This window comes from Euleptes europaea, chromosome 15, assembly GCF_029931775.1.
Source record: "Euleptes europaea isolate rEulEur1 chromosome 15, rEulEur1.hap1, whole genome shotgun sequence".
Lineage (NCBI taxonomy): Eukaryota > Metazoa > Chordata > Lepidosauria > Squamata > Sphaerodactylidae > Euleptes > Euleptes europaea.
The window spans coordinates 30,210,023-30,223,130 of record NC_079326.1 but is presented as its reverse complement, the minus strand read 5'-3'; positions in this window follow the sequence as shown (position 1 = coordinate 30,223,130).

The window sequence follows — 13,108 nt, the reverse complement described above, 5'->3', positions numbered from 1 at the left end:
AGTTGGAAAGCAGCCTTTTAAGGGACCATGCTATCAAATAGGAGTGAATCTGTTTTAATGTTAGCTCCAGGTATGCCAGGTCTCCCACTATAGAGGAAGGGCTTTAGCCCCTGGGCTTTAGGCTCCCATTGCTGCTCAGTGGAACAGCAGGAGCAAAATCAGTGAAAAAGCTGCGTCACTATAACACCACTCATGGTTATGTACCTGGAAGTGAAGTCACACTGACACTGTAGAGTTCCCAAATCTCTATGGTTTATATTAAGAAGATCTGCAAAATCCTTAGAACATCACCACAATGCTGTGTTGTCACTTCTGGGTACACAACTAAAAGTGGTTTCATGGCATTGCTTACCACCGCATCACCATGCCCTACTCCCAAAAGCTCCCAGGGGTTGTGGGCAGATGGTTGGCAACACTAGTTAGCCCTGTGTATGCTAGATTGACGGCAATTCAACATCATGGTCCACATTGATGAGGTATCTGGAAGACTGACCAGGGTATGTGCCTTTGTCAGTCCATTGACAAAAATGGTCCACCAGAGCAATTAAATTTCCATGTCCAAGCCAAATCAAAGCCTATCTGTATATACCAGGGAAGCCATGCTGAATCACCTTCCTCCTCAAAAAAGTGAGAGCTCAAAAATTAGAAGGATCATCATAACTTCTGATCCATCTAAGAAAATGCAATGACCACAACTCCCCATTCCTACTATGGTGATTCTGACCCTGTTAAACTAATCTGTCCTTTATCAACACAGACAAGGACCCTAAAGAAATTGTTCTACATACCTTAATGGACACCCTAGAGCATGAGAGAGCAGGGTTAGCTGAACAACAACCAAGTTAATATTATAAAAAACTAGTCGATAATATGTGTGGCTTGGACTGTTTTGGTTACGACAATTAAATCAAAATGGGTTGAATATATATTTAATATAGAAAAGGGTCTTGCAGACATGTTGCAATGGGTGTGTATAAAGCTCCTTAGCAGCCAGTGTGACCCTGCGCCAGCGTAGGTGCCCCCTTAACCTGGGATAAGGGGCACTTATGGCATCCTGGGGGCAAACACACAGGCATCAAGGAGCTGTGCTGCCCCCTGGGCAGCTGTGCTGGCCCCCCGCAGCCACGCCGGCAGGGAAGGGGCGTTCCTGGGGGCGGAGCTGCACTTAAGCAGCTTCCTAACCCCTTTTGTCCCGGGAACGTCCCCTCGCTATGGTGGCATAGCCTCGCTATTTTCAATGGGTGTGTTTTCCTTCCTTTAAATTTAAAATTCCTTTTATTTTATTTTTGGAGTCTGGAAAGCCTCTGTGGAGGCCTTGTGGCTGTGCTGCTCCCAACTGCTGCCTAACTGCCCCCCCTTCAGGAATGGCCTGATAGTCTCATTAAATAGGATTGCCAGCTTCATCTTGGGAAATCCTTAGAGATTTGGCAGCAGTGCCTGGAGGGGACAGAAGGCAGAATTTGTGGAGGGGAGGGAGCTAGTGGGATGTAGTGCCATATAGTCCGCCCTCCAAAACTGCCATTTTCTCCAAGGTGATGATCAGATGTAGTTCTGGGGAAACTCCAGGCTCCACCTTGAGGTTGGTAACACAACTTATATATGCAGGACTCCTCTGAAGTAATTGGTTTGAGTAGGGTTGCCAGTCCATTACTGGCAACCAGTAAGAGGTTGGGAGGGGTGGAGATGGTAAAAAACAAAACAAAAACATGTTGTGCGACACCACTTCTGAGTGAATACCCAGATGTGATGTCACTGTGTTGTGTCAAAACCATACAGACCCAGGAAATCCTTAAGACACCATGGTGACATCACTTTCTTGTGGTGCTGAATTATGCCCCTCGCCTTTGCTCCTGCTGTGGGCAACCTGGCAAGCCTCTTTGACTACTGCACCCTCTAGGTTGAATCCAAAGAACATTGAGAAGAATAGCTCTTTCTCACTTCTTCCTGTCTTATGAAGCTCCCTTGCACTGCTCCTGAGGCTTGGGGGGTCTTGGGAACAATTCTGGGGGTTACAGCTCAAGTGGGAAAATCTGTGGAAATTGTGGGACCCTTCCTTGTGTAAGTGGGAGGTATTTCTACTCTTTCAAGGGTATTCCAATTTGATGGCTGTCTGTAACCCTTTCAGTGCATACCTCTTAACAGTATGATTTTTAACAGCTACAATTTACTATTGACAGCTGAACAACTACTGAATGAATGTATTTATACAGCCATTGTCCTATCTAGCTATCAAACATAGCTCCTCTAATACTTTACAGCTTATTTCTTTGGCCCCCAGACTGGCTGTTGGGTCTCTAAGACAGCTTGCTCAGATTTTTCCTTCACCATTATGCCAAGACATGGCTTTAATTAAAAACAAATCTTGTACAATGAGTATCCACAACTCAATTGGGGGGGGGAGAATATTTGTTTCTGGGTAAGGATTTTTGACAATACTATAAAATTCAGAAAGAAACTTAAGTCCTAGTTGGAGTATGTTGATTACTGAGATTTAATTTTCTATAGCTCTTTCTGATATTGTTGTAAATATTTTCATCTATTATGCATAAGAAGGAAGTCCATTAATCTGTCAGAATATAAATGATTTTCTCCTGGCCACCATGGCTTTTGAGGGATTTATTTCGCATCTGTTGTGCTATTGTTTGCCCCCAGGATGTGTAATATATATTTTAAGGGAATGTGGCTTATGGTAAGACACCTATATTATGTGTGTGATTAATATTAGTGTTACAATGAATGAGGTCTTGTGGTCTGTCTTTGCTCTTATAGCGACTTAATCATTTCTTTCAACAGCCCAGTCATCTTAATAAAACATTCCACATGCTAGTTTGTTTTCCCCTCCAACAAATAACAAATGCAACGGTGGTAGGATGTGAGTTTTCAGTTATTAAATGTATAGGATCATGAATTTAATTTACTGTACTGCACACACATGATTGCATTATACAGAACTGTGGAATCTCAACCCAAACCCATTTTCTCACTCCCCTGCTTGTGTGAATTGCAATGTAAACTGTGCAAAATTATATCCTGAAAGTTCAGCTTGGAGTGTAAGGGACAGAATGCTTGAGATTTGGTTATAAAATTGTCATCTGTGAACAGCTTGGTGATGTAGATGCATATTTCAAGAATCATGTTTAAATTTGCAACCATTTGTGAAATTACTTGACCCGCCAGATCACCTGGTTTGCATACCTATCCACTGGGTATCCTTTCGGAGAGTTACGGGGCTGCTCTGTGAATCATGTTGTTATTCTTTTTCTTTAGCTAAGCTCTCATGTGACAAATTGAAAACCTTCTAAAATATAGAGGAATAAAATGCAATCGCCCAAGTCTAGCAACTCTGGAGTGAGCTCAGGAGCTTTTGTGCTCACATGAAGATCTGCTTGAGGAGGGGATTACCTTGTTCCGTTTATGGGAGTGATGGAGAGGTGTGGGGAGGATATTTCCAACACTAAAGGTAACGTGGGAGGACCTCGTTTGGAGGCCTGCAGAAATGTCACTGCCAAAACTGAGAGTATCAGTGCATTTCTAAGGCGATTTACTCCAGTCTAAGCCTATTGAAATGAATGGGCTTAGACTGGAGTAACTCTCCTTAGGAATGCACTGTATGCTGCTGCCATGGTTTGTTCCTCTAGGATATACATGGGGGGTTTATGAGTCTTACTGAAAGGCATCTTATCTTGAGAACTCACTGGGGGATCCCACACATTCTGTTACAGAATAAGTACACGAAACTGCAACATTTGAGTTCTGAATCAGTTTTCAAAGACTGAGTCCCAGTTTTCATAACTTCTCGGTTTATAAAGATCAGTATTCTGCTACTTTAAAATATTCAGAATTGAAACTTCAGAAACATAGGTACATGCTGCTGATTTCTTTGGTTTCAGAATTCACATGCAAACACCCCCCCAAGAATTTTAAATTAGACAAATCTGCAGAATAGTGCATTTGCATTTTAGCATCATAGAATCATAGAGTTGGAAGGGACCACCAGGGTCATCTAGTTCAACCCCCTGCACAATGCAGAAATTTTACAACTACCTCCCCCACACACACCACCAGCAACCCCTACTCCATGCCCATAAGATGGCCAAGATGCCCTCCCTCTCATGAACTGCCTAAGGTCACAGAATCAGCATTGCTGACAGATGACCATCTAACCTCTGCTTAAAAACCTCCAGGGAAGGAGAGCTTACCACCTCCCAAGGAAGCCTGTTCCACTGAGGAACCGCTCTGTTAGAAAATTCTTCCTAATGTCTAGATTGAAACTCTTTTGATTTAATTTTAACCTGTTGGTTCTGGTCCGATCTTCTGGGGCAACAGAAAACAACTCGGCACTATCCTCTATATGACAGCTCTTCAAGTACTTGAAGATGGTTATCATATCCCCTCTCACTCTTCTCCTCTTCAGGCTAAACATACCCAGCTCCTTCAACCTTTCCTCATAGGACTTGGTCTCCAGACCCCTCACCATCTTTGTTGCCCTCCTCTGGACACATTCCAGGTTGTCTACATCTTTATTAAATTGCCGTGCCCAAAACTGAACACAATACTCTAGGTGAGGTCTAACCAGAGCAGAGTAAAGCGATACTATCACTTCATGTGATCTGGAAACTATACTTCTGTTGATGCAGCCCAAGATCGCATTTGCCTTTTTCATTAATGTGACCTAAAATTTGTGCAGTTGGGTGCTTTTAAAAATAAGTTGCTCTTGAACAAAGCCCTTGCAAATTGGTTTTTAAACATAACATTTATTTTTAAAGTTTTTTTTTTAAGCGTAGGAGGATAGTACACCAGTATAGTGTAGGAGTCAAACTAAGATCTGGGAGGCCAGGTTTGAACCCCCACTCTGCCTGGAAATTTAGGCCAATCACTCTCTCAGAGTAACCTACATCACAAGTTTGCTGGAAGGATAGAAGGTTGTAATCCATGATGAAGATCAGAGTTGAAATAGATGTTATCTTTCATTTTTCAAACTCAGTCTGAACATTATTATTTTTAACCTGAATCCAGTAAAAGCTATGTTATCTGGCAGCACATTAACTGGAAAACTTGGTTACCTGGCATGCAGGAAAGCAGGAAAGGGAGAATGGGCAGCTGTGGAGTGGGCTCCAAGTCCCAGCCATGGGAGCCATTTGCTTGTACTACTGCTGAGTGGGCAATGCCCATGCCCAGGATCCTGCCACTCACCCTTTCTCCCTGCCCCTATGCCACCAATCAGCTGTGTGGCAGGCGGGCATTTAAAGGCTCTGTACATGAGGCATTCTGGCCCTTTAAATCCCTACCCACTGTATAGCTGATCGACAACACTGGAATCGAAGGTGTGTTCTGGCCCTCTCCCCCCTGCCAAGCAAGTAGTGCCCATGGCTGGAATACAGCAGTATATGCGGCCAACTCCTCATCCACCTGCAAGTAGGCAACAAAGGAAAAAGCAGTGAGCTCCAGGCATAGGTGCTGCTGGCTTGACAGCAGTTCTGGCAAGAGGTTTCTGTTGCTAGAATGTGCCTCTTGCCCCTTTACTGCTGATCAACTGTGGGGCAGTGTGGGAACAGGTGGTGGGTTCTGGCCATGGATACCTCCTGCTTGTAATGCTGCAGAGTAGACTGTGCCCGAAGCCAGGAGCCCACCACCCTTGCCTGTTCTTCCGCCACCTGCTGTCTGGCTGTGGATGAGCAGTTAGCAGGGCCAGATCTTGGGGGTGGAGGTAGCTGGGGCAAGGAAAGGGAGGGCACCAGCATGGGCATGGGGAGCACAGTCATGGGGAGAAGCATCAGGGCCAATGGAACTGGGAAAGTAATTTGCTTTGCTTTCCTATGATGTTTTATTTGGATCTCGGTGGTGTAAGGGGGGAGCAATAGGCCCATGGTGACTCTCAGCAGCCCTTTGAGGAAGTATATAACATAAGGACATAAGAAAGGCAATGCTGGATCAGACCAAGGCCCATCAAGTCCAGCAGTCTGTTCCCACAGGGGTCAACCAGGTGCCTCTCGGAACCCACAAACAAGACAACTGCAGCAGCATTATCCTGCCTGTGTTCCACAGCAATTAGTATAATAGGCATGCTCCTCTGATCCTGGAGAGAATAGGTATGCATCATGACCACTATCCATTTTAACTAGTAACCATGAATAGCTCTCTCCTCCATGAACATATCTTAAAACCTTGCAAGTTGGCAGCCATGCCCACATCCTGGGGCAGGGAGTTCCACAATTTAACTATATGTTGTGTGAAGAAATACTTCTTTTTATCAGTTTTGAATCTCTCACCCTCCAGCTTCAGCAGATGACCCCGCATTCTGGTATTATGAGAGAGGGAGAAAAGCTTCTCCCTGTCCACTCTCGCCATACCATGTATACTTTTATAGAACTCTATCATGTCTCCCCTTAACTGCCTTATTTCCAAGCTAAACAGCCCTAAGCATTTTAACCACTCCTCATAGGGCAGTTGCTTAGGGTTTCCAAACTCCAGGTAACAGCTGGAAATCTCCTGCTATTACAACTGATCTCCAGCCAATAGAGATCAGTTCACCTGGAGAAAATGGTCGCTTTGGCAATTGGACTCTATGGCATTGAAGTCCCTCCCCTCCTCAAACCCCGCCCTCCTCTGGCTCCACCCCAAAAACCTCCCACTGGTGGTGAAGAGGGACCTGGCAACCCTACAGTTGCTGTAGCCCCCTGGTTATTTTGGTTGCTCTTTTCTGCGCCTTCTCAAACTCTGCAATACTGTACTGGCTCCTCAGTCTGCCTGCTAGACTGCGTGTAGAGTAGGCAGACTCTATTGTCAGCACAAGATGGGTGAGCTGGTGAGAACTAAAGAAGGCTTTGTATGTCTGCGGAGTCAGATTCATGAGGACTGGCTCTCTCCACATTGTATTATTTGTCTCAAGAGACCTGGTTTGAAACCAACAGTCAGTACTGTGTGTGCTCTATCTTTTGTTAAGGAGGCCAAAACTAAAATATTACTATTCCTATATACCAAATATGTAGATATAACTGGTTTTCAAATACCTAAAGTTATAAGGCATCTAATGAAAGTTGTCTGCAGTGCAGAAGTAGAAGGGGGAGAAATGGTAATTGCGCTAAATTCAGCTAGGATACGGCCGACAAGGGCTTTAAAAACTTCAGAAACATCAATTAAAGCTCAAGTTCTGTGCAATAAGCATCAAAAATTGATAAAAACTCAAATTTAGGTTTTTAGATTTAGTGTTTAAATCAATCAACTGCAAACAAGATTTAATTAAAGAATATTATTTCAAAGTGTAATTACCTACTGGGATTAGAATGAACCTCTATTGCCCATAATGTTCTCCTACTGTGATCCCACACTGAAAAATGTTGAGTTTTAGATTAATATGCATCTTGTAAGTACAAGTCCTAATCTCAATCTTAAAGGACATTTAAAACACACTTGGAACCTTCTATGCAATCAAGCACAGTGTGACTACAATGTCCACCATGCTAAATTTGTGATTACATTTTTTATGTGCATGATTTAAATCGCTTTAGCAGCCGTCCAGGGAGCATTTTACCCTGCATATTAATTACACAAAGGCTTTGTCATGTGAGGGTCTCAGTGGTCATGGTCTGTAATCCAGCTCATTTGAACTGTGCGTACAGTTTTTGAGCATGCTGTGCGCATCAAGCCCGGCTTTAAAGCTAGAATGCGCCAAGACGGTTAACAGGTATGGTTCCGGCTTAAGGAATGAATGCCATTTATTTAGTGACATCTGCAAACTAATTGCTTAAAAATTTGATATTACAAAAGGCATAAAATACTGAAGAAAGGCTGTTATTAATACACAATAAAATATTTCAAGGGTCTTTTTAGCTTTTTTAAAAAAAATATCAGCAGCTAAATAACAATGCCATTATTAAATGAAACAAGCCATCTATATACATTCTGACTGGTGTTAAAATTCTACTTTAATTCTGTGGTGCTTTACAACATCAAATGGCTTTTCATCTTGTTAAAATGCCGGGGGGGAGGGATGTTTTCTGTACTCCCCAACTTTCGTTCTTGTTTATTTCGAAATAGGTTGTCGTCTTTTTTTTTTTTTGTACTTTATTCAGTACCTGAAGGTGAAAAGTTTTCCTTAAAATGCTAGATAAATTTTGCTACAATTTTTGTTAGGATAACTGTAGCAAAACGATCAAGCTTATTCAGGTACTTATTAAAGCTGTGCTTATAATTTTGATAATGTCGTGTGTATATGTTAGTGAGAGAGAGAGAGAGAGAGAGAGAGAGAGAGAGAGAGAGAGAGAGAGAGAGAGAGAGAGAGATCATTCCTTCTTCCAGCTATAGATAAGTGTCCCCCCTTTTTTATTCTCTTAAGTTTGCCATGGCCCTGACCTGGATGGCCCAGGCTGCCTGATCTTGCCAGATCTCAGAAGCTATGCAGGGTCAGCCCTGGTTAGTATTTGAATGGGAGACCACCAAGGAAGTCCAGGGTTGCTGTGCAGAGGAAGGCACTGGCAAACCACCTCTGTTAGTCTCTTGCCATGAAAACCCCAAAAGGGGGTCGCCATATGTCGGCTGCAACTTGAAGGCACTTTACACACACACAAGTTTGCCATGTACGGTAGTTAGGTGAAGCGGAAGACTGTCTGTGACATGCCCACTGTGTTTGTACATACAGATACACACAAGTGTACGTGTGCCACACCTGTGCAGTCAACATACTTCACATGCTCAGACTAGGATTGGCAACCTCCTGGTGGGGCATGGAGATCTCCTGGAATTGCAACTGATCTCCAGCCTGCAGAGGAGAAAATGGCTGCTTTGGAAGTTGGACTCTATGGCATTGTACCCCGCTGAAGTCCCTCCCCCAGACCCTACTTTCCCCATGGTCCACCTCCAAATCTGCAGGAATTTCCCAACCCAGAGATGGCAACCCTAGGTCAGACTGTCCTGATGCCTGGTTGACATGGGCAGCAGAATGTGGATAAATCCTGAGATAGTAGACTGGACTGTACCACTTCACACTGCATAACATGCCATTTAAAAAAATGCTACCTACTTTTAAAGAAGAAACTTCCTCCTAAGTAAAAATTAGTACAAGAACTGGGTTAGGTTAGAACTTTTCTTGTTGCTGTGCTAAGGGTTTTTATTTAGTTAGTTAGTTTAATTTGTTAAATATTAATATCTGCCTTTCTTTGTGGTCCAAAGCAACATTTATTTCTATGAATTACATGTGGGGAAGTGTTCAAAAATGGGAAATGGGGCAGTCAAGTCTTCTACTTAATGCATTTGAAAATTGCACATAGTTCTAAGTTGGTGGGGAGCACTATTAGATTTTGCTGTATCCTTTACATCTGGCACCTAATGTCTAGAGTTGCCATCCTCCGGGTGGTGGCAGCAGATCTCCTGCTAATACAACTGATCTCCAGCCAATAGAGATCCGTTCACTTGGAGAAATTGCCACTTTGGCAATTGAACTCTATGGCATTGAAGTCCCTCCCCTCCCCAAACCCTGCGCTCCTCAGGCTCCACCCCAAAAATCTCCAGGTATTTCCCAACCAAGAGCTGCCAACCCTACTAATGACTGAAAAACACTGACAGCGTATTCATATTAGCATATTAGTATTTAGTATATTTGTGTTTCTGCCATAACTCTGGTAGGAGGCACTTCTACAATGAAGTCCATGTAGCCCCTAATAATTGTTTCATTTGTTACTGTGGGAGGCCTAACTACACATTATAGTTTCCCTGGGGATGTCCCTGGGTCAGGCGGATAGGCATGCTCTGAAGTTGTGTGCTTCCCAGGAGTACAGGGCTTGATTTGGGTCAGGAACTGTGATGTATGGCGAGAGGGAGCTTAGACTTCCCCACTGTGCTGTTGTTCATGAAGTCCAGTGGATGAGATGGTTCGTTCTGAATGTGTGAATGCCCTCTGACAAAGACAGGTGGTTTAGTGCCCTGAGTCTTCATCATAACGGGAAATAAATATACAGTAAGAATCAATGTGCAGGGATTGTGTATGTGTGCACCTGCGCCTTTAAGAGTGATAGCTGGGATATACAACTCCAGAGCTTTGACTCTTGCATACAAATAGGGTTTGCGCTGCCTGCCCTAATCAATGGTGCAGAGTGCTGCACAGACATCTCTGTTTTGTGTGAAAGGATGCTGAAGAAAGGCACCATGATACAGTCAGACTCCCACTGGCTCCCAGAGACACTGGTAGGTGGTGGACTGCTCATTGGCCAACCACACGTTTTAAAATGGCAGTGATTCTCTCCTCCCTTTATTCTAAGCTGAGGGTGGGAAACCAGAAGGAGAGGAGTGGTCTGAATGCATAGGAATGGGCTGCATGGAGGAGAGAAAGGGAGACTTTGGTTGTGATCTTGGTAGGATCTTAATTTTATGGGGTAGTTATTTGTTGACTCCTTTATCGTGAACACTGGCTTGATTTAGTGACAAAATATTGTAATGGAGCAAATTTCCTGATCTCAAATATAGCGAGACACAAAACATGACAGTGCTCCCCATGTTTGGTGGGTGCCTCGTAGGACTTGCTCATAGTATTACACTGGCAGTCCGTCCATTCAGGCTGAGAGGGAGTGAGGATGTGCAGATGAAAGGGGGGGGGCTGGAAACATATCTCTATTCAGGATCAATACATAGTTCCACCTGAAGCTACTCACTGCCCCTGCTACTTTCTTTGCCTTGCCTCTCTGGTAGCTGGGGAAGCTAATCTCCATTACTCCCCTCGGTCTGTTTAAAACAACAGGGGAAGCTCCATTCACCCGACATGGCTTCTTGAACTCACGTGAGATTCTTGTGACAGTTTGGCCACCATTTTTCTTTACCCGCATGACCACAGTAATCAGCAGGGTTGCCCAGTCAACCAAAATAGTGACTGAATTTTCATAAGAGAAAAGCATCTCACAAGAGTGTGGCGTTCCTAAACAGCATGCATGGCATGGCATGGCATGCTTTGTCTTTAAGGGACTGAAGAGGCAAGGAGGATTAGCTTTTACAGCTTCCACTTGGAAACAAGGGCTATTAACCTCAGGGTGAGGCCTGGACTTCTTCTGGAATTACAACTGATCTCCAGACTACTGAGATCAGTTCCCCTTCGGGAAATGGCAGATTTGGAGGGCAGACTAGAGCATCAAATCCCTGCTGAGCTCCACCCTACTCCAGACTCTGCCACCCCCAAGCACCACCCCCACAGAATCATAGAGTTGGAAGGGACCACCAGGGTCATCTAGTCCAATCCCCTGCACAATGCAGGGAATTCACAACTACCTCCCCCACACACCCCCAGTGACTCATACTCCGTGGCCAGAAGATGCCCAAGGAATTTCCCAAGCCAGAGTTGGTGACCCTAGCAGTGAAGGTGAGGAAAGTGAAGAGAAGGCAGAGGAGAAAGAGATACTGGACAGGAGCCTGGTGATGGAAAAGGTGGGACAGGAGGTTGTTGGTTGTTCTGGTTGGGGTACCAGTCTCAGCTGGCCCTGTCATAGAACCAGCCCTGCTCCCAACACTTTCCTTTTATGTTTGTTTTTATTTTTAATTCTTTCCTGCTCTTTGTCTTTGTTTCTCCTCCACTTTCAGCATGGTGCCCAGTTGTGGCTGGAGAGCATATGTTGCAGCAACCTTGTTATACCTAAGCAGGTCTGCTCAGTTCCTGAATAGAAAGAAGTTGCCAGCATGGTGCAGTGGTCTAGTAAATGAGATCAGAAAATGGACTTTGAAGATAAAATGTGGACAGCAAGAGAGTAGACTCAGTTTGCATATGTTGATTTTAATTTTAAAATATCTTTTCTTTCTAAACCATTGTGGTAAAAGCATCCAAAATATGGAGTTGGAGTGCCATTGCAGGCCCTAGTTCTCGCCTCAATAGTGCTTTCTACTACTGAGGTTCATTAATATGATCCATATAGTAAAGTTGTAAAAAGCCATCCCCCTCCCCCCTCAAACCCATTTGGACCTTTACGTAAAAATTTAATCAGCTTGGAATTTTCAAAATAAAACTCAGCATAAAACTATTGGTCTCCTTTTGATCTATTAGAAAGGTAAACTTTTAATGAAGAGTGAATGGGATCACCTTTGCTTCTTGGGGTAATAGAATAGAAAAAGAAAATGAACACATTTTTCTTACTGCCACATGCCTCTCCTTAAATAATAAGTTTTGTCTCTTCTGCAGAAAGAGATACTGCATAAAGTCTCATTAAATTAGCTGACTGATGGAATAAATACATGGTTTGTGTCTCTCCTGTCCATAGTAAACCAGGCAAGGGTCTTGCTATCCTTGACTTTTGCTTATTTACATATGCCTTGGACTCTTCTTACAGATATGTAAATTATTCTGGTTAAAACTAAATGCTAAAGTCTACACCATTAGTCTTCCACTTCATGATCACCGCATGGGGCTGTTAGAGGGATAATGTACCATACAATACACGGTTTACTTTTAATTAATAGGAAAAAAATGTGAAATGAATATTAAATGTGGCTTAATGTGAAAGAAAGCTCAAAGCAGTATGGTTCTGCTATCTATATGTCAATATTCTGCTCTGCTTTGGTCTTGGGAAAGAAACCCAATTCCAGCATCTTGCGTATCAAGATATTACTAGAATGGAATAAAAAGTCACAAAAACTGAATTTAGCGGCCGAGTCTTACAAATCGGTCCACAAAAAATTACTAACCTATATATTAAAACAACAACAACACTTTCCTCTTTGCTTATCCACACAAATGTATGTTAGGCATTTGTGCTGGTGGCCTGAAAACAAACAAAAGTAAAGAAACGTAATCCATTACCAATTTATACAAGCTTTCATCATGGTAACCTGGAGGCCATTGGATCTGACCACAGACGGAGGCATGTACCTGTCCTGTTTATTCTCTGCTCCCCTCTACCTCATATTTTAAACTTGTAAGGACTTCAGGTCACCAATATGTCATCTTTTATTGTGATAAATGCTTTGCTCATTGCTGATAGGGCTGTATAAATATATAACAGGCAAGTGACTATTTCAAAGACCAGCTCTCTGATGCAAAAGGTATTCTAGCGGGGTCATTTTATTTTTATTGAGTTATTTACTTTATTGATAGCCCACCTTTCTCACTGAGACCCAAGGCACATTACAAAACAGAGAA